The sequence below is a fragment of the Trichosurus vulpecula genome, chromosome 3 (assembly GCF_011100635.1).
Source record: "Trichosurus vulpecula isolate mTriVul1 chromosome 3, mTriVul1.pri, whole genome shotgun sequence".
In the NCBI taxonomy this organism is placed as follows: Eukaryota; Metazoa; Chordata; class Mammalia; order Diprotodontia; family Phalangeridae; genus Trichosurus; species Trichosurus vulpecula.
The window spans coordinates 188,007,136-188,029,120 of record NC_050575.1 but is presented as its reverse complement, the minus strand read 5'-3'; the positions used below and the strand labels follow the sequence as shown (position 1 = coordinate 188,029,120).

General features: G+C 38.5%; 1 protein-coding gene across 1 annotated transcript in view; it reads left to right on the top strand.

Moving 5' to 3' along the window:
* The window catches only part of ZNF831 (zinc finger protein 831), a 52,082-nt gene that overhangs the window by 14,637 nt on the left and 15,460 nt on the right, over positions 1 to 21,985 (top strand). The gene's annotated exons all lie outside the window — the stretch shown is intronic.

The following is a 21,985-nucleotide window of genomic DNA, read 5'->3' as shown; positions in this document are numbered from 1 at the left end:
ATAAATATTTGTTGGATTGAGTTGATTTGTTAGCAGATGCTCAAACATTTTGTAAGTCAAGGACCAAAGAAATCCCAGTGATAATAATATATGCTTTGAACACAGTAGCCACTTGATAGATTTTTTTTTTTTTCTGAATTGAACTGGATTGAATTACACTTGAGAGATATAGAAATTCTGTTCAGTTTTAGCGATTTACTTTGTGAATAAACAGGTCTTCAGTTTTCCCTTTTTTTCTCCTTTTCTCCCTCCCCACTCCTTTTGGGTACTTAGTAACCTCTGTACTCTCTACTCGTCTCCCACTAACAGTACTTGCTTTTAGGGAAGTCTCTGATAGCTAACATATTAGTCACATCTGAATGTGATGACAGTCCCAGGAGAATTCGCATAGGAAGCCTTGTCTGTCCCTAATGTGGAGTAAAGGACTTTGTCCCTGTGAGAGAATTTTCATATATCAGCCATCAGAGAGGCGCGCGTGTGTGTGTGTGTGTGTCTGTCTATCTATCTGTCTGTCTGTGTGTCTGTGTCTCTTCTTATGACTATTGACATCCTACTTCATGGGTCATATACATATTTTGCCTCTCATGTCTGACTATGTCTTTCATTAGTAAATATAGTTATCTCCTTCTTCTTTGAATAGTTGAATTTTAGAGTTGGAAAGACTTCAAACATCCTCATGTAAACAGTCCATACATGAACAGGAATTCCCTCTTCAACATCCCCAAGAAGTAGTCCTCCAACATCTCATCAAAATGATACAGAACTTAGGACCTCCACTTCTGGACCACTCTGACCACCAGGCTTTCCCCTTAATCTGTATCCTCATTAAACCCTACTGGTTGAGCTGACCATGTGTATGTGTCTGATTGATACCCCATACAGAGTTCATCTTTTGACCAAAGATGTAGTCTGAGACTCAGGCATGACAAAAGACATGTCCCCGCTCTTGCTGACAGGCAGAGGGCAGCACGATGTTCCCTTTTTTGAGAACCGGCTTTCCCTCAGCTTCTGGGGGAGAGCTTTGATGTTCTCCCAGACAGCTGTGTTCTCCCAGATGCTTTCTCCTCCCTGTAGACAGAAAGTGCCAAGGAATACAGAATCCTGTCATGTGCACATCCCAAATAGGAAGAATGAGCACTGGATTCCAAACAAAAAATCCCAGATTCAAATCTAGCCCTGCTACTTACTACCTGCATGACCTTGGGCAGTCCTCTACATCTCTGTTTCTTTATCTCTCAAAATAGAGGATTGGGCTAGAATGTTAGATGGTTTCTGTGGCCCTCTCCAGCTCTAAAACACGTGATCTTAAAGAAAACTTTCTCCCCTGCCCCAACTTGAGACCAAATCAAGGCCCAGTGCTTCCCTCCTGGCCTCTTCTAAACTACTGTGGGATGGAGTGGAGCCTGAGGATTTAATAGCCACAGGCTGATGGAGCTTTCCTACCCTCAGCAAATAGGACCTTGTGGGCTTTTGTGCCTCTCCCTTCTTAGGAAATGCCCAATTCTGTGGGATCAGGGGTCCCAGGATTTAGAGGAGTCCACACCCCTCCTTTACGGATGAGGAGATTGAAGCCTAAAGGAGGGGAGTGACTTGCCCAAGGTCACACAGATAGATAGCAGCAGAATGAGAATTTTTTAGTTAGGTTCTTGGACTCCAATTCTAATGCTTCTCCCACTATACTTCCTCCTCCCATATAAAAGCCCATTTTGTACTGGGAACACAGGAGATACATATTCCAGTTTAAGCTCTAACATTAATTTGTTCTGTGATGTTAAGCAAGTAATTTTTTGGGCGGGGGTAGAGGTACAGGAGGAGCTCAGTTTCTCTGTAAATTGGAGAAGTTTGGTTAGATGACCTTTACAGGTAACTTTTAGTTCCAACATTCTAGAATTTTATATCAGTAAAGGAGTCCAGTGTTTTTGTGGCTGTTGGGAATGACTAATAAAGGAAGGAATGGCCAAACTGTCAGTAGATATTACTGAACACCTATCCACTCTATGCAAATGATTGTGTGAAATAAGAGATAATGCTAGTAAAATGAAAGCTAATCAAGGGCAGGGACTATTTTCATCTTCCTTACCTCAGAATCTATCACGATGCCTTCAGTTAGTGGGCATTTAATGTTTGTTGAATTGAATGTTTTTTAATATCTTGTTGAAGAAGTAAGGCACAGACCTGAAAAGATAAAAAGGAGTCAATATATGCTAAAATGCCATTTGAGGAGCAGAAACTATAGGCAGTTAGAGGGAGAACAAAGATAGTCGTAGACTGAAATGAAGGCTTCTCAGAAGAGATGAAACCTGAGCTAGACCTCAAAGGATGGGCAGAATTTGGATGGAAAAAGAAGAGGAAAGAAAGAGAGGATGTTCCAGATAGGGAACAGTTAATGTGAATAAAAGTAAGAAGGTGGAAATGCTAAATATTTGTGTAGGAGAAACTATGTTGTCTGATCGGTTTCTGTAGAGAGCAGGGGGAGATAAGACTGAAAAGAATACCTGACCCTAGGTTTTGGAGAGTCTCATATCACAGGTTAAGGGATTTGGAACGCTTCATAAAGGCAACAGGGAAGCACTGAATGTTTCGTAATACAGGAATCATGTTATAAGGAGTATTTTAGGAATATTGATCTGATAGCATTTTACAGGATGGGAGAGGATGGATTTGGGGTGACCCATTTGGAATTCCCCAAACCTGCTACTGGTTAGTCCTTCCAGTCCTTTTTTCAAAATATTACTTGTTTTTTTTCATTCCAAGAAATTGCCCACCCACCTGTGAGCTAGTAAGAGATACCTTATGCCCTGTTCGGAGGAGAAGGAGAAATACTGGATTCCATCCCCTCTTATTTTCAACCTTATCATTCTGTTGCTTTATTGTGGGCAAACTGATGTGTAAGTGAAAGTCAAAAGGAAAAGTAAGACTTCCATTGAATGTTATCCTATCACGTAAAAGAATAGGGTATAACTAGAATCATTCACATTGAATATAGAAAGAGTTAGACCGTGTTCACTTACAAGTTTGGGATGTAAGTCTCAGCATCTCTGCTGCCCAGGAATGTAGCAACTGAACAATCAACAGACATTAATGTATCAGGCCCTGTGCTAAGTGCTAGAAACTAGTTCCCCCACCCAGGTAGTCCTCGGGCTTTCATGTTTGTTATTCCAGTGATTCTTCAAAGTTAACTCAGAGGTATGGCTCCCTGGTCTCTACCCCTCCTATCCCTCCTTAGCAATAAGGAAGAGCCTGCAGAGTTTCCACTGAAGGGCAGGTGCAGAACTGCTTGATCTGCTTTAAGCATTGGCCCAGTAAGTATTAATCATAGGTTATTTCATCCTGATGTGTCAGGGCAGGGGCAGGGAAAATTGCTGGGGGTAGAGGACTCCGTTGTGGGATGGGGGTAGGCATGGCGGTGCTGAGAGACACACTAGAGAGTCAGCAGGTCAGAAGTTACAGGCCATAATGGAAACAGCCCAGGCGGAAGGTGAAAGATTACATTAAGATAAATACAGAAGGAAAATCAAAGGGGAGAGAGGACTTTATTTCTCTTACATAGTAGTAGCCAACATCAATATTTCACAGCTGTGTGACAGGCACTGGGAGAGCGTTGTGTTTTTGAAGACAAAGTACTATAACTTCAAAGTAACTTTAAAGATGAGCTTTGGTCCCCCCAACATTTACAAACAACTTTCTTTAGAAGCCTTTGACCCAGTAGTTCTGAATGGACGAGAACAGTCATTGACTGGGCCATTGAGCTTCCCTAAACAGTGACTGACAGAGGACATGATAACTATGACAGAAGGCTGATGGTGGGGGAAGGGTCTGTGTTTTGGGTGGTCTGAGGGGCCATAAATAGAAGGAACAAGATGATATTTAGCCAAGGAAAATTTAGGCTGGACATCGGGAAAGGTTTTCTCTCATGATGTTAGCCTTAAAAACAGCAACATGGCCCCTCACCCTCTTGTTGCCTTCCCCCCCAACCCAGCAAATCTGGAAAGTCTCCTGTCCAAATCCATGTAATAAACTTAAACACAGAAAATCTTCTGCAAATACACATCCAGGAACTACCCTGAACAGTGCGCAACATGGCCCCATCACTACCTTTGAAGCATCTTCTTATTTATTTATCAGGAAAAAGAGAGATTTGTGGGAAAATATCCTTCTCTTTCCTCCAAACTACTCAGATGGTTGGTAATAACAATTTGAATTAACAGATGGTTTGACAGTGAAGTCATCTGCAGGCCTTAGGACAGAAGAGTTATGGAGGATAAAGACCATATTTACTCAGACTTTGGGTTGACAGAAGACTTTGAGGCTGTTCTGAGAAAGAAGAGTCTTTATCCTGAAATCTAAATCCTATCATCAAATCAGGCCAAGAGACAAGCTGGAGAAAGTGGGAAGCTAGAAGTTTTCTTTGGACACGTTTGGAATAGGATTTCAATCAGGCGAGACTCAAAGGGTCTCAGAAGAGGACAGAAGGTACATACATGCCAGGGACATGGGCTTAGCATTTGGGCCACTTAAGTAATTTCCTCTGGGTTCACACTTTCCCTCCTTATTGGAGCAGCAGGAAAACTCTTGTCTATAATTAGTTTCCCTTGGATATTCAGTAGGCAATCCAGTTCAATCCAACAAACATTTATTAAGCACCTACTGTGTGTAGGGTACTGTTCTGGAGCTGTGGGATATGGACCAAGAATAGGAGAATCAGCTATTTCATTAAGGGTGATTATTTACCTATACTAAATATATTGTAATTTGCCCTCAAATCTCTGTCAATGAGGCCCAAGATGACAAACAGCCTCTCTGATATAGCGATTGAAGACTAGCTGGATAAATGGAGTAGAGTTTCCATACTGCTGGGGTTCAATTTCTGGGTGGTATCTTTAGTATCAACCAGCAATAAAGACCATAAATATGTGCTTAGTTTGGACTTCTAATGTGCCAAACAACATAGTTAGATTCACAGATTATTATAGTTAAGGGAACCTTAGGATCTACAACAACTTTCTCATTTTATAGATGAAGTAGTTGAAACTTAGGGAAAGTCACTTGTCTAAAATCACACACATGGCATGTTAATGGAAATGAACTAGAATTCAAGTTTTCCTTCTAGTGCTCTTTAAATAACATAAACCACACTGACTCAATTGATTCCTACTCTTGCCCCCTGTGTCCTATTCCTTTCTCTGAGGTGGTGGTAGGTGACTTCACTCTCACCCTTTATTCACAGTATTGACTTTTGGAGAGAAAGTGCCACCAAAGCTTAGTGATTTGGCAGACAATAGGAAATGTAAAAAAATTGTCATGTAACACAGCTGCTGGGTCACAACAACACTTTCCCTTTTGTTCAGAGAGCTCAGAAGCTTTTTTGGAAATATATCCTGCAAGTTTATTTATTGTGTACCTACAGTATTCTCCTCTCTTACCGTATGCAAGTGCAGAAAGCATATGCCCAGGCTAGGAAAGGTTACCAGGGGTGGGAAAGCTGCGGCCTCCAGGCCTCATGTGGCCTTCTAGGTCCTTGGGTGTGGTCTTTTGATCCAAGTTTTGGTCCAAGTTTTACAGAACAAATTCTTTTATCAAGGGGATTAGTTTGACTGAATAGTCAAAGGGCTGCACTTGAAGACTTAGAGGGCCTCCTGTGGCTTTGAGGCACTGAAAGTTTTATGTAAGGCTTTGTCTACAAGTAGTATGTTGGAAAGAACTAGGAATTAGAAGACATAGCTTCTATGTTCTGGCTAGACCACTATCTAAAACCGAGAGGTGTGTTTGCTATTCACTCTAGTTATTAGTAGATTTGTATCTTATTTGTGTTAGAATTTTAGAAGGCTTTGCAAAATATTAGTTATCGTAAAGGATGTAGTGGATTTTTTTCTCCTGCTAACCAGTTCATCAGATTTAATTAACAATTTGCACAAGAGGCTTCTCAGTTCGCTTATCGCGTATGCCAGACCTGTAGTGTGACACTGGTACTCCTCCAGGTTAGACAAATTGCTTTTGCCTGGAGCTTAGGGAGGCTCTAAGCAGAGGTCTTGTTTATCTTTCATCCCTTGGTGTAAGCAGAGACCCAAGTGATGGATTTATCCCTCATTATAAGCAATGACCAGGGAAGTGAATTTCTCATTCCTACCCAATTTCATGTGACTGCTAGTGCCAATATCCATGTTCCTGAGAATCAAAGATGAAATGAGTAGGATCATAGCTACAGGGCAATTAATATGATTGTAATTTTGTTTGTTCAGGTTGAAAGCAGTGATTGACCTAACCACAAGACTTGCTTTTCTTTACTTATTACTTCTAAAAAAGACTCTCGTTATTTTGACCTGTTGTAAATAGTAGTATAAATCTGTGCCTCCAGCAAACAGTTCAGATAGGGCCCTATTTCCTTTTTAGAATTTAATTCAATAAGTATTTTTTGAGCCCTCATTCATTCACGCACATGTCCCTTCATTCAACAAATATTTGTTGAGTACCTGACTCATGTGAACCCTTTTCAAGGTATAGTGGGAGAGATGCAAGCAGAAAACCCAGTTGCTACCCTTGTGGAGCTTACGTTTGAGATGGGAAAATCAGGCATACAGCTAACTAGCCCACCAGTCAAGGCAAGTCAAGACAGCAAGTATTTATGAAGCTACTGTGTGCCAGGTACTGTGCCAGGCACTGGGGTACAGTATGGGATTTAATGATAATTATAATAGGTAGTGCATATTTAGCACTTTAATGGGAGCAAAGCACTTTGCATAAGTTATCTCTTTTGATCCTCCTAACATAACAAAGCTGTGAGCTCCGTGGGTACTATTATTATTCTCATTTAGGTTAGGAGATTTTAAAGTAAGATTCAAACTCAGGTCTTCCTCGATCCAAGCCTACTTTCTCTAGCCACTCGCACTCCATAAGTTTAGTCCCTGGGTGATCAATGAGAGATGATAAAAGTTGTAGTAATTGAGAGGTCAGAATGTGGGATAGGAGTTGAACATTGGATCTTAGAATGTCTGAGCTGGAAAAAAAGAATCACAGGACCTTGAAACATAGATCAGAGAATGTTAGAGTTGCAAAGAAGAGACTAGATATCATTTATTCTTAACTCCCTCATTTGACATATAAGGAAATAGGGGAAAGTTTCCTTGGAGTCTTGTGATGAATTTCTTTCTGTATTCCCTCCTCCATTCACTTATCCCTCTTCATAAGATCAACTTAGGTCAGCTTACTCCCTTGATTTTCAGACTTTAGCTTCTATTTCTTTTTTTCTCTTGTACTCCTAAAGAACTTTTGCTATACAATGCTAAGTTGCTGGAAATTGAGGCTCCCAGCACTAAATACTTCTCTAAATACTTAACTTTTCTCATGGCAATCACTGTAAGGCCCAATTTGACATTTAGCAATGTATTCTTTATTCTTATAAGGGCAAAACGCAGAATGGCTTGGAATAATAAATGGCTTTGTTTAGCAAGATTGGAGGGGAGAAAGTCTTATAATTAAAAAAATTAAAAGTAATCTTTTTAAACTTTCAACCCCAAATCTGACATTGAAAATGAGTCTAGAAACAATCTCCATCTTTGAGCTCAGGGAAATCAATTCTTGCCTTGCCATTTAATGTCCCTAAGGTATTTTTTTTCCTCTAACATAGGGAGGTATAAATTATAACCAATCCCGTTTAATAAGCGGAAAAACGGAGGCTTCCAAAGGTCACACGTTATGATCGTAAACTTGGGGAGAATAGAATTCCAACTACAACTCAGAACTTTGCTGGAACTCCTCCTAAACTTTATCATTTTCATTTCCCTGGTTCCTAGACTTAAAGAATAGTTCTAACACTCCTACAGCACTGCTGCTAGTGATTATTTTAAGTTTTCAGGGAAGTCAGCTCCCGTCTTCCCAGTAGAGTCTAAGTGCTGGGAACTTATAAAAAAGATTCTTCATTACAATCTCTTAAGTTTTAAATGGTCATAAAACGTTTATTAGGCCTCCTTTTGCTTCCCAATTTCTTCCAATTTCCTTTATTTTTCCAGCGACAGGCAGCTTGCAAAATGAGCTCAGTGTGGTAGTCTGAATCATGATTAATGCTTTACGCCTCCTCCTCTTTAACTGCTTCTATTTTCTTTCTGCCTCCTCCCCCCTCCCCACCTTCTTGCATATCTGGCAAAGCTCTTATTCTCTTTAACCCCTTCCAATATATTCAACTCCTAATTTTTAGTTTTAGTTTTATTTTTCATTGCTGAGGAGTATGTGATCTTCTGTGCATGGGTATTAAATGACTTATGAGGTCTCTTCTAACTCATACTCAAAGAGTCTGTGTTCCTTAAAGAAATGTGCAGTCATGAAATGTTTAACATGCCACTAGCCAGGGATGTGGTCTGCATAAAACCAAAAATTCAAGAAGGGAGTCAAGAGTTCTAGTGCCCTCATCTTGGGCAAATCATGTGACTTCTCTCAGCCTAAATTTCTTCCTCTGTAAAATGGGGAAATGAGGAGGGAGGGAAGGGTAGTGAACTGGATGGGCTCTGAAGTCAGGTCCCTTTCACCTCTATAATGTGAAGATAGGTGCCAGAGATATAAAAGGCAATTGGTGCGTGTGGGACAAAACAAGTTGTGTTAGGAGGAATAATAATACTAGCTTGTATTTGCCAAGGCTTGGCAAACTATAAGGCCACTCCCTGTTTGTGTATGGCCCTCCTCCTGTTTTTGTGCTCCCAGGAGCCTAAGGATAGTTTTTATATAAAAATCATTTGGCCTTCCTGTGGTAATGTGCTAGTCCCTGGTACATGCCCTAAACTAAATGTGCATTCTTATTATTTAAACGTGTTATATCATTTAAAAATATTTAATGTCTCCCCTACTTTGAATATTGCAGGTTTTGGTAACCATGGCCATGTTGAACTGACTCACCCTTTCAGCCTTTGTCTCTCTAAAGTTGACCCCTTTAAGTGAGCCTGTTCTTTGGGACAATTGCTTCTCTACATGGGCATGCTATGCATATCAATGCATTCTTAAAACTCACTAATAAGTAAGTGGTTGTTTTTTTTTTCTTACCATCTATGTCAGGGGTAAGGAACTTGTGGCCTCAAGGCCACATATGGCCCTCTAGGTCCTCAAGTGCAGCCCTTAGACTGAATCTAAACTTCACAGAACAAATCCCCTTAATAAAAGGATTTGTTCTATAAAACTTGAACTCAGTCAAAAGGCCCCACCCAAGGACCTAGAAGGCCACATGTGGCCTCAAGGCCACAGGTTCCCCACCTTTGATCTATGTTGAAGTTTTAGAGGTTTCTCTAGATATTTATTTCAAATAAACCAGAAGACACTCCCTTCCAATTGTTTAGTTCTGGGCCCCCAGATGGACTATGAACTGGACCTAGAATTGAATGGGAGGACAGTGGGCTGGATTGCATTTGGAAAATTGTGTAGCCCTTTCAGTACTCCCAAGCTGCTTCCTGACACAAAAAGCCATCATTTTTAAACATGAAAATTCTTCCAGTCATGCTATATATCCATAAAACATGGAGTACTATAATCTCTAAAGAATCAAACTGGTAGATAACCCAGTGAACATTGAAGGTACTCATGGTAGTCTGTGGTGTATTTCCAACCATGATTTTTTGCATATGAAGCAGTATAAAAGGCATCATCAAGAGAAGATGGGATTGGCATAGAAAATGGGCCAATGATGCAGTGAGCATAAGGGAGATAGCCTATGGACAGTCAGAATACTCCACTGGTACCCAAGAAATGTTAAAAGGCTTAGAGGGAGGCTTCCAGAATTTATGGGACAACATGGGCAAAAATTGCACAGGACAAGAAGGAATTGATGGGTTTTGATTTAAACCTCTGGACAAAATACCTATTTCATACTCATCTCATCTGGATTAGACTACAGCTCAAATTATCATTCTGATCTAAGAATATTGGCGCTCTTAAAATAGGGGAGTGACTCTTTGCATTATGTTTAGTGGACAGACTAATTGTATATGAAGTTTTATTACCATTGCATAAATGTGCTCCAGATGCAAAGTTTAAAATTAATTGCCTAAGAAGAGGAAACAAAATCTACACTGAAAAGAAAAGAGGAAAAATGGGAGAAAAAGGGATATACAGGGAGATGAAACAGGGAGAGAAGACAAAAAAAAGCTGAGTGACAAATATGTCATTGAAGGGCAGTTGAAGGGACACATGGTTAGCATAGGCAGAAGTTAAAATTCGGAACTGTCAGGTACTTTTCATTCGAGAGTGCAATAACTTCATTAGGTTGCAAAAAAGATCAGGTGATCATAGCACATAAAGCTGGAAGGAAGCTGAGAAGCCATCTAGTCCAAACCTCCTGTTTTTTTTTCTTTTTTGGGGAGCTGGAGGCAGGGCAATTGGGGTTAAGTGACTTGCCCAAGCTAGTAAGTGTGTGAAGTGTCTGAGGCTGGATTTGAACTCAGGTCCTCCTGATTCCAGGGCTGGTACTCTACTCACTATGCCACCTAGCTGCCCCTAAACCTCCTGTTTTAAAAGTGAGGAAACTGAGTCCAGAGGTAAAGGCTATGCCCGCAGTAAGCATCAGGGGCAGGATGTGATTCAAGTTCCCCTGACTTGAGTTAATACTCTAAACAATCAAAATTTCTATGAACCTTCAGTTCATCCGTCCATCCATCCATCTATCTGTCTATCTATCTTTTTTAGGACAAGAATCACACAAATGATATTGTTACCATCAAAAACTTTAGTTGTCTTTTTAAAAAAAATTTAAAATGAACATTTGAATGTTCAAAAGAGGTTTGTGGAATGGAGGAGAGCAATTAGAAGTGGAGAAGTCATATGGGTGTCAACTGAATTTTCATTTTCTGGTCCAACCCATCTCCGAATTCAGTTGAAGAGCTTTTCTCCTCCTGTTGGCCATAGGATGATACAATTTAGATTTGAAGGGCATGGTGGTTGTCTACCAACACTTTTAGACCACCTAAATTCTTTCCTGTTTCTTTTATTGCTGCAATGCATTCAACTCCTCCTGGCATAGTGTATTCTGCTTCATCTGAGGGAGCCATTTGTGTTTTTTGTCTCTGAAAGGACAGATTAAGTATAGAGGTATTTTACTGCCACTCTTATAAAACGTCAACAAGTCCTTAAAATTTAAAAAAGGAGTATAGTAATTAGAGAAAACAAAATTATATGACACTATTAATACAAAAACCTCAGGCACTTACATAACTACTGAAAAACCAAAGATGAATGTCCAATAATTAAATGTAATTGGTATTGACTTTTTCAAATTCCTTAGGTGAATGTACAATGAAAATTGATTTTAGGTGTTTGAAATATGGTCATAATTATTTTAGTTAGCAGCTAGATGGCTCAGCAGATAGGGTGCCTGGGCTGGATACAGGAATACTTATCTTCCTGAGTTCAGATCCAGCCTCAGAAACTTACTGTGTAACCCTGGGCAAGTAACCTAATCCTGTTTGTCCCAGTTTCCTCATCTGTAAAATGAGCTGGGGAAGAAAATGTATCTTTGCCAAGAAAACCCCCAAAAGGGTCACAGAGTCAGATATGACTGAAATGAATGAAAAACAACTTTACAGATCTAAAATTGTAGGTTTGTATTATTTTTTAGTTAGAAGAAAAAAAGGTTAAAATTATTAATTAATTTTTTTTTGGAGCTGAAGTGTAAAACCCCCCACTTCCTTCATAAAAGTCAGGATTTGTCTCTTATAAACAGGCCCATTATAAAATTATCCTACTTGTTGCTTTCTTATGCTATTAGGACTATAATACCAAAGCCAGGCCTCAGGGCTTTGTAACTAGTTGAAGCTATAGATAAAACCGAAGAAGAGGTACTAGGAACCATCCTGAAGTCTTGCATAGTTACATAATTTGCATGTAGTTTCCTACATTATCTAAAATTTTGAGTTCTTAGACCTTTCTTATCACCATCTTTCCATATATAATATTTTGAGAGATTCTGCTAAATCTTTGATCCTATGAAACCTTTTCAATTTTGATCTTTCCTTAGTACTCAAAAAATATTTTCTATTTATATGTGTTGAACACTGCAGGTCTTGGTAGCTGACCAACCTCAAGCGCAAATTGTTGGGTGAAATTATTTTTTTTTAAAGAATTGGATTTATCTTATTTTTAAGGTACTTTATTAGTTTTATTGTTGCCTGTTTTGACATTTCTATATGTTGCTCTGCTGATCAATATTTCTGTTTTTTAACTAATACCAAATAGTTTTGATGATTCAGGCTAAACTATATAGTTGGAGATCTAGTACTGCTAGGCTCCTTCATTTTCCATTTTTTGTTTTCATGACTTCCTGTAAGATTCTTGACTTTTTGTTCTTCAAATGAATTTTGCTATTATTTCCAGCTCTTAATCCTTTGGTAGCTTGATTGGATGCACTAAGTAAGTAAATGACTTTAGACAGTATTGCCATTTAAATTATGTTGGCATAGCCTACCCATGAATAGCTAATATTTCTCTAGTTATTTAGGTCTATCTTTATTTCTATGAAAAGTACTTTATTGTTATAGTCATAGAATTCCTGTATATGTCCTAGTAGATAGACTCAAAAATATTTTATACATTTATAGTTATTTTGAATGGAATTTTTCTTTCTATCTCTTCTTGATGGATTTTGTTGGTAATATCCAAAAATGGTGGTGATTTATGTGCATTATACAGTGACTTCGATGAAGTTATTAGTTACTTCAATTAATTTTTATTTGACTCTTTTGGATTTTCTCGATAGAACATCATATTCTTATTCCCTTTATTTCTTTTTCTTGTCTAATTGTTACAGCAATCATGTATTTCTAGCAGTATGTTAAATAATCGTGGTAATAATGGATAATCCTACCTTTGCACTTGCTCTTTTTGGAAAGGCCTCCATCCTTTCTCCCTTACATATAATGTTGGCTCTTGGTGTTAGATACTATGTTAAGTAATCACACCTATTTCCAAATACACCATTCTTTCTTGTCTTACTGCATTTATATCATTGTAGACATGTTTATTTTTTTTGCTGTGTGGCAGTGAACCTATCTTTACTTTTTTCCTCTGAATTTTCCATAATTATCTTTTCTTATGAAACAGTAATATATCATTATATTAATATACCACAATTTGTTTAGCCATTCCCCATTAGATGGACACCTACTTTCTTTTGAGCTCTTTGTCTTTGACCTCCTCAAAAATATATACATATCAGTAAGCTCTCTTGGTCAAAGGGGCTGGTCATTTTTGTTACTTTTTAAAAAAGCATATTTCCAAATTGCTTTCCACAGTGTGCCACTTTTTCATTAGCCCCTCTGTCCAACATGAATTACTTCTGTATGTTAATACTTTGGCCAGTTTGAGTGTGAGGGGAAACCTCAGAGTGATTTAGATACACATTTTTCTTATTTTTAGTTGTTTTCAATGTTCTTTCTTGTGTTTGTTAATTCTTTACAATTCATTTTTGAGAACTACTTGTTTCTGTTGGGGAATAGTTCTTGGTATTTAGCACAAATATTTGTGTTAATTTATTACACATGCCTGCAGTATCAGTGTTATCAAAGATTTCTGATACAAAGATTATTTTCTCCAATTAACAGTTTCCCTTCTAATCCTATATGTCCTGGTTTTGTTTGTGCCAAAAGCCTTATAATTTCTTGCATCCAAAATTACCTATTTTATCTTTTGTGATCTTTTCCTTGTTTAGTTAATAATTCTTCCACCAGCTATACTTGTGAAAGATAATTCCACCCATTTTGTGGATGTGACTCTTGATATTTTACTTGGAGTGTTGAGAAAAGTAATCAGCTAGTGAGCCAAGGGGATGAATGGCATAAGGAAGGCTGCTTTCCTTTTTTGAAACAATCTTCTGGTTTCTCTTTTTAGGTGCCTAGCTTTAAAGTTAGAGGAGGAGATTCTAGAAGGCTCAGAATTATTCAGGAGATTTCCCAGGAAGCAACTGTTAATATCTATTAGAAATTACATGGGGCTATTCTCTCTTTTCTAACCACATTTTCTCTATATTTATTACCTGTAACCCTAGGCCTTAAAGACCTGAAGTTGTGTTCTTGAGATTGCATGGCATGCTTTTTTATTTTGTACTATCTCAGACCAGAAGTAGGTCTTAGCTCTGATCATATAGGAAGTTTAACATAAAGCTACTTTCTTCTTTACTACAGCTCAGCCCTAAAGACCAGAAGCACCTCTTAAATGCTTGTACATCATATGACTCTGAGATATGCTGGAGCCATTTTTAAGTTTTCAGTTGTCAGCATTTTAGGCTTTGGGAATTGGCAAACCCTGTGGTCAGACTTATTCTGTTGATTGTCTAGACCTAAGAATGCAACCGTAAGGCAGATTAAACTTATGTGTGTGTGTACATTTTTTTCACCCACCAGCACACCCTTGACTGTAATCCAGCCCTAACTCTCCAGTGGCCAACAGCTGCCTCCGCCCATCCATGACACACATCTCTCCTGGCTTTATAAACTAGAAATGATTCTTAGTTCTTGTCATAAAAGAGACTGCAAATAAAGTTTTATTCTCTTCTACTACTCTAGTTGAGTTTTAAAGACCAGGAGCTGACCTCAGATACTTCCATATCATAGAAGAGATTTTATATGAAGCTACCTCCCCCTCTGCTACAGCCTCACCTCAGTTTGCATAGTCTTACAGGTTTAGAGCTGAAGGGACATTAGAGGTCTTCTAGGTCAACACTCTAGATTCACAGGTAACTGTGGCCCAGGAAGGTTGCAGCTGATACAGTGACAGAGCGATGGGCCTGGTTTTGAATCTTATCACTGATGCTTACTACCCATGTGACTTTGGGCAAGTCACTCCATCTCAGTTTCCTCTTCTGTTAAATAGTGGGGGTTGGATTAGATGGCCTTTGAGTTGTCTATGATCCTCTGATTGTCTAAAGTCACACACACAGTAAATGGCAGAGACAGGATTTGAACCCAGGTCCTCTCTGACTTTAGGTACAATGGTCTATACTATGTGCCAGTTCTTAGGCAGTTCAGAATCATATGAGGCTGTTTGCATGAAGTTGCTGTCTCATTTCCCACCAAAATATCTTTTCCCTGTCCTCCCTTGGTCTTAAAGATTAGTAGCTGTGTCTCCGGGATTTCTTGTGAAGCTATTTTCTGCCGCTAGTCTGGTCCTTAAGTCAAGGCGTAGATCTCAGTGTTGAATCATGAAAGAGATTTTGAATAACGATATTCTCTCCTTTTATACCAAAAATATTTTCCTTTTATTTTATCCTCCATAGTTGCAAAGAGATTTGTCATGAAACTGATTTCTCATCTTCTAGTCCAGCCTAAAGACTGTGACTGGATTTAAAAATTTTTTTTAGATAACTCCTAAGTCATTCAACTCGATTTAACAAAAATTTTTTTTTTAAAATAGGTACTGCAGGAAGCCATAATCCCCTCTCCTATAGCCTAACCTTAAAGACCAGGGTTGGGTGTCTTAGGTGACATGAAGGTAATTTAAGAGATTCTGTGTAAAATCTTCTTCTACCAAAATTAGTGCCTTTTTCAGTACTACTTCCTCTCTCTTCCTGAAGTTGTGTCCTCAATACGTTGCATGAAGCTATTTACTTCTTTGCCACCAATTCTTTTTTCCTCTTTTTACCTTTTCTTCCTTATCCTGAAGTTTTGTTCTAGAGATTAGCATGAAGCTGTTCTCTCTTTCTCTGATCCAGCCCTGAAGACCACGGGTTGGGAGTTGTTGGTGAAGCTCATATAGGAGGTTTTGCATAAAGCTAATTTCTCCTTTTTCATATTAGATATATTTTCTGGAGAGCTCTTAAAGACCTGAAGTTTTAAATTTTTATCAAGGAGATGGTATATGATTATTCTTACCTTTTCTTATCTCCCACCTCCTCTGTCCCCAAGAAGAACTAAACTATGGAGTCACAGTTCTTCATGTAGCCAGACCTAAAGGCTTGGCATTAGGTAGGGGCCATAATTAAGATAGGCTAAGCTTCTTTGGGCCACAGATAAGTTTTTAGTGGCTCACTTTCCAAGTAAAGGTGTAATTAATGATTAAACTATTTTGCAAATAAGCCGTATTTCAAAAGGGGAAATTTCAATTAATATCAATTAATCATACTTATTGCTTAAGATTTTTATTTATATGAAATCACATTAATGTTTAAGAAATTACTTTGCTAAGCAGTACAAGTTTTAATAAATTTTTCAGGTTTTCTTACTGTTTACTTTTAGTTAATGGAATGTATTACTCTTCTTATCAGCAATCAGTTTATTGTACTCCAGAATTCTGTTTGAAATCGATTTTTTTAGGAATTTGAAAACTAACCTTAGTAGCCACCTCATTTTCTGAGTTTACTTTTTTGAAAAACCATTGGTCCCCACCTAGATTTTTCAACAGTTTGAACGTTTGTTTTTTCATTGGTGTCCAATTTGCTTAAGTCAGGTCGTTTTGATTTGAAATGGCAACGAAGATTATATTCCTTTTGGGATGACTATTACTTCTTGGCAAACAAGGCACAATATTTTGTCTCTCACGAAACACTCTATGTTCTGATTTGATCTTCCCTTTCCTTTTATTACTTATTTTACAAAGTCACCCCAAAATCTTTAATTTTAGAACCAAAAAATCTTCACAGCAACTGCTCACATACATAGAAATACTGAACTTAGCATCTGACCTTGGAGGGAGCACCAGACACTGATGTAATGTGGAATGCAGCAGAGCAGTGAGGGAGGGGAAAAAACCCTCATGTTGCTGCCGCTCATCCCATGGTGAGCGTCAGCTGTGTTGGTGCAAGGCTGCACTCACTTTGGCCCTGTTCAATGCCAGTAATGACCGAAAACACAGTGAAAAGGTACGACTATCGCTCCTCTCAAACTAGAGACAGACTGATGATGGTTGGCTTGCATGCCCATTACATGACGGGCATGCCTGTTACATGATGGGCACAGTAGTGATTAGTGGAAGGTGGCTTAAGCAGCATGGACAAAGCACTTGTTATATCTTTACTTTCTTTTATATCCTCTACATTTTTTGCAGGCTGCCCAAAATTCTCTGGCAGGTTCAAGTGGCTCGCAGGCCCTATGTTGTACAGACCTGGCCTAGCCTTTAGGAATACAGGTGAATATATTAATAAGAGTGTAGGAACTTCTTGCCTTGCTCCTCTAAGATAATTATTTAAATTTATATTTATTCAAATAGTTATCCTATCTCCTAGTGTTATATAACTCAAATTCCAAAATATCTTCTCATGATAATGTAGAATCATAAACTAAAAGTTAGCTTCTCCCTTCTTCTTCCCACCCCAAGACAACAACAAAAACTGTTACTGTTATGTGCAACACATAGTAAGTTCGGGTAGACTATAAACACGTAGAGGGTCAGGGACTACTTCATTTTTGTCTTCATGATTCCACCACCTAGCACCATGTCTGGTACACAGAAGGCACTTAAAAATGCTTGCTGAATTAGATGTGTAGATTCAAGAACATAGAAGGTGAAGTATTCATAGTAAGAATTTTTTAAAAAGAAAATCTCAATTATGATTTCTGGCAGTGGCTACTTTTCAACCACAGTTTGTAAGTCAGTAGTTCACTGGAGAAGGAAATGGCGAACCACTCCCACATCTTTGCCAAGAAAACCCCGTGAACGGTAGTGGTGCGATATGACAGAACAACAAGTTCACTTTCGCTAGATCACTTCAAAATAACATTAGAATGAAAAAAAATTTTAAAAAAAATTTACACAGAAAACAAAACGTCATCAAATGTTTCCTATAACAATAGTGTTAAATAGTGGTCTCAAGCTTGAATATGTTCATTTCTACTGTAAATTCTTTCTCTTACATTACTCAAGAATGATGACATTTCTATAGTACCTTAAGGTTTGCAAAGTGCTTTACATATATTATGCCATTAAATTTTTTCTACAGCAAATTCTCCTTTGTCCACAATAAACTCTCTGTGTGTATCCAAATTATACCTTTTAGTATAGCTCTACCCACTTTTTCATTCTCAATGTTTTCCTTTCAACTATCATTCATTGCCCCGTGTCTTTCATTAAATGTCTTTACTACCACTAATGCTACTAAAAACCCTTCATTATTAAATATAGAGAACAAAAAGCTACCAGTATGTACACTTTTTTTTAAAACAAGCATTTGTTAAGCACTTATTATAGGTTAGGTAGTGAGCTAAACCGTGGGAATACAAATAGAAGCAGGACAGTCACTGCCCTCAAGGAGTTTACATTCTAATGAGGGAAGATGATGCATAAAAAGAAGTTGAAAAAGAGAGAAGGGTGGAGGTAGAGGTGCAGATAAAGGTACCCTCAGGCTAACATATTCAGCCCATGATTCATGCATGGTCTCCCTGCACACCTCAGGAAGCATACCTCAGTACAATTGAGCCTGGCATACTACCTGATCACTCTAAGTTACAGAAATGATGGGGACCTGAGGCTATTACCAGGCCACCTTGTGCGCAGACTCTTGTGCGCAGACTCTCCTCCAAGACTTTCAGAGCTGCTCACAAACACAAAGGTCTCAATGGAGCCTGTGGCCAAATTTTTCCCAGCATCTTTTGCATCTGTTTGAAGTTTGGAAAAGTTCTTCAAACTGCCTTGGTCTGGAGAGCTATCACAAGTTGAGCGGTTTGTCTTTCATTCTCAAAGAGGACCATGACATCAGAAGATGTTGCCATGATTAGCAAGTGAATTGGATTCAAGTGAGGGAGGGCTGTGTAGAGTTGCCAGTCTCACTTTCTCCTTCAGAGCCATCTGGGTCCAGTGGTCAGATATAGATCAGGACAACTGGAGATGGCCCAGCTGCTTCAGTTTATGCCACATGATGGCCCAGGGGAAGTATCAAAACTCACTAAATTATCATATCTGCACAGTTCTTTGAGGTTTTCAAAGCATTTTATTCACATCATGTCATTTGTTTTTCACAACAACCCATGTGAAGTAGGTGCTATTATTTCCCGCATTTAGCAGATGGAGAAACTGAGGGTGAAAATTGCTAAATGACTTGCCTGGGACACAAACTGATAATAATCTAAGGTAGAATTCAAACCCAGGTCTCCCCGACTCTAAAGGGGGGCAGTCTGTCCGCTATTTCTACAGAGTAAAGACTGTACCACTAGTCAAATCAAGAAGCATTTGTTGAACATACATTGTATGCCAGGTACTGTGCATATTAGCACTGGGAATACAAAAAAAGGCCAAAATGTCCAATCAGTTGCATCTTGCTGTCTCTACCTCTGAAACGTCTTTTGCATCTGTCCCCTACTCACACAGCCATCACTTTAGTTGAGATCCATCATCTTTTGCCTGGAGTCCTAATTGGTTTCCTTTCTTCAAAGCTCTTGCCACTAATTCATTCTCTACAACAGAAATGTCAAATATATACCCCATAGGCTACAATACTCCAAGTGCTGTGGAACCAGATTAAAATGTAATTGGGAAATATTTAACAAAATAAGTAAAATATGTAGATGATATGTGTCTTTCTGAGTCAATATGTGGCTGTGGGGATCCTTATGTACAGTTTAATGGCCCTGTTTCTATTTGAGTTTGACACTATGGCTATATATGACTGGCAAAATGATTTTCCTTATGTTCAGGTCTGACCATGTAACTCCCTTATTCAGCAAACTCCAATGCCTTCCTATTGCTACTGGGAAAAAAAAATACACTCTTCTGTTTGGCTTTTAAGCCTTTTGAAACCTATCTTTTTGTAGCTTTATTACTCAATTCCTATAATCTGCAGTCTAGCCAGTCTCTTCTTTTTGCTGTTCTTCAGAAAAAACGTCCATCTTTTCCTATTTCTTTGCCCTTATACAGACTATTCCCATTGCCTAGAGTACACTCTTTTCTTGGCTCCAAAGCAAAGAAGCCTTCACTTCTTTCAAGACTCACCTCTTGAACCACCTTCTACGGGAAGCCTTTCTGGCTTCCACCAAACAGCTCCCTATTTATTTTGCAATTATTCTGCATGTGCTTATATTTGTGCATGTTGTCTCCCATTATAGAATATAAGCTTCTTGAAGGCAGGGACTTTAATATTTGTCTTTGTATTCTTAGTGCCCATCATTGTGCCTCATACATAATGGAGTTAATAGTTGTTTGCCGATTGATTGAGTAAAATAATTTTGAATGATTCATCTGCTGAGTAATGGCTCTTGGTATTACATATTTGCAGCAGTTCCCTCTATATTTGAGTGCTACATAGTCTCTTCTAGAGAATATAAGTTAAAGGAAACTAGTAGTCATTTTCTGGGATATAAGTGAAATATAATATGTACACAGCTGAAATATACTAATACAGTTTTTCAAAATATAATTTTTGAAGGTTCCTTTAGCAAAGTGACACTTAAATTATCTTCAAATAATAGATTGGACATACTGTGCCTATTCTTTCTAGTAGGCTGTCATCTTTATCTTCTATCTATGTTTCATGATATATTTCCTTAGTTCTTTCAGAATCCATTATATTTTTATGCCATGCTACTGTCACTGCTTCCTATGCAACCATGTTTCATGAGGTGGCTGCCTGAGATAATATGGCAGAATCAACTTCCTGAACTTTTATGCCGATTTTCTGTATCAGGATGTTTGTTTCCTAATAATTTTCTATTCCCAAATTATTCAGATGCCCCATATTCAAATTTACTCATTTGCCAAGTTATGTTGGAACAGATTATTTTTATCCTAGCATAGAACTGAAGCCCTTCCAAAAGAGTCAGGTGTGTTTCTTGTCCGTTCCCCAACCAACCGTTGGTATACTAATCGAACTCTGTAACTTAAAAAAACAGCTGCTACCCTTAAATATGCCTGTCTAAGCAAGGGCTGCTTCCACCATAACTCACAGGGGAATTCCACTTTGAGGAGCTGGAATTGATATAACTGTGCTGTTGGTATTGATGCCGCTTCCTTAGACTGATATTTATTTCATCATCTTAAGATTATTAAATGAAGATGAGAAAGGAAGTTTCAGGAAAAGAATCCTCTCAGGTTTTCCTAGCACAATTCTATAACTGCTAATCATACCATCAAGAAAAGACACATTTTGCAGGGTTCTTTTTCTTTTTTTTTTTTTTTGTATTTTTATTTATTTTATTAAACATTTCCCAACTACATTTTAATCTGGTTCAATGGGAGTGAGTTTAATATCTCTGTTCTAGGTAGTTGTTACAAAGAGCTCGTACTATCTTAAAAAAATCAAATTAAGGGACGAGAGAGGAATATATTGAGAAAGGGAGAAAAGGAGAGATAGAATGGGGTAAATTATCTCGCATAAAAGTGGCAAGAAAAAGCAGTTCGTTGGAAGAGAAGAGGGGGCAGGTGAGGGGGAATGAGTGAATCTTGCTCTATAGGATTTGACCTGAGGAGGGAATAACTTACACACTGAATTGGGTATCTTACCCCACAGGAAAGAAGGAGGAAGGGGATTAAAAAGGGGGGATGATAGAAGGGAGGGCAGATGGGGGAGGAGGCAATCAAAAGCAAACTCTTTCGAAAAGGGACAGGGTCAAGGAAAAAAAATGAATAAAGGGGGATGGGATAGGAAGGAGCAAAATATAGTTAGTCTTTCACAATATGAGTATTGTGGAAGGGTTTTACATAACGATACGCGTGTGGCCTATGTTGAATTGCTTGCCTTCTTAGGGAGGGTGGGTGGGGAGGGAAGAGGGGAGAGTATTTGGAACTCAAAGTTTTAAAAAAAGATGTTCAAAAACAAAAAAAAAAGTTTTTGCATGCAAGTAGGAAATAAGATATATAGGCAATGGGGCACAGAAATCCATCTTGCCCTACAAGAAAGTAAGGGAAAAGGGGATGGGGGGCAGCAGGGTGACAGAAGGGAGGGCTGACTGGGGAACGAGGCAAACAGAATATATGCCATCTTGGAGTGGGAGGGAGGGTAGAAATGGGGAGAAAATTTGTAATTCAAACTCCTGTGAAAATCAATGCTGAAAACTAAAAATATTAAATAAAAGTATAATAAAGCCTAAAAAAACCCAAA